Source organism: Leuciscus leuciscus, assembly GCF_965113295.1.
Source record: "Leuciscus leuciscus genome assembly, chromosome: 2".
NCBI lineage: Eukaryota > Metazoa > Chordata > Actinopteri > Cypriniformes > Leuciscidae > Leuciscus > Leuciscus leuciscus.
The window spans coordinates 4,646,612-4,646,866 of record NC_138726.1 but is presented as its reverse complement, the minus strand read 5'-3'; positions in this window follow the sequence as shown (position 1 = coordinate 4,646,866).

Here is a 255-nt window from a genome sequence, read left to right as displayed (position 1 = left end):
GTACATTTTCCAGTATGCCATAGGCAATTTTTGTCGTCTTATAAATAATGGCATTTCTGATGTTTCTACTTGCAATGCTGCAATGGGTGTGGTTTTAACGGCTCCTAAAATGATTGTTAATGCCGTAGCTTGCATGACATCTAGTTTCTTTAACAACGTTGACGATGCTGACTCATAAACAATGCATCCATAGTCTATATGTTGATCGCATAAGACCAATATAAATGCCCTTTAATGACTGTTTGTCAGCACCCC